Consider the following 483-nt stretch of genomic DNA (forward strand, 5'->3'; position numbering starts at 1 on the left):
GGAGGAGCGGAGGGGGCGGGAAGGAGGGAGGGGAGGAGGGAGGGCGGCCGGGAGCCGCTACCGCCCCGCGCCCGCCGCCCGGCCCGCCCGGGCCCCCCGCGCCGCCGCCGCCTCCATCTTCGTGCGCGCGCCCGCCCGGGGGGCGGGGCCAGGTCGGGGGCGGCGCATGCGCGGGGCGCGCTCACCGGGCCGTGGATGCCCGGATCCGTCTGATTGGAGAAGAGAACTGGGGTTATCCCGGAGTCCGACCTGTGACCGGACGGCTGCACGTCAGCTCGACCATGGCACTAAAGGTCACGTGCAGTCTTTCCTTAAACACCTCCGGCCAGGTGACTCCACCACCTCCCTGGGCAGCCCCTTCCAATGTCTAATCACCCTTTCTGGAAGAAATTCCTCCTGATGTCCAACCTGAACCTCCCCTGGCACAACTTGAGGCCATTTCCTCTCATCCTGTCCCTTGCTCCCTGGGATAGGAGTCCAACC

This window comes from Chiroxiphia lanceolata, chromosome 1 (genome assembly GCF_009829145.1).
Source record: "Chiroxiphia lanceolata isolate bChiLan1 chromosome 1, bChiLan1.pri, whole genome shotgun sequence".
NCBI lineage: Eukaryota > Metazoa > Chordata > Aves > Passeriformes > Pipridae > Chiroxiphia > Chiroxiphia lanceolata.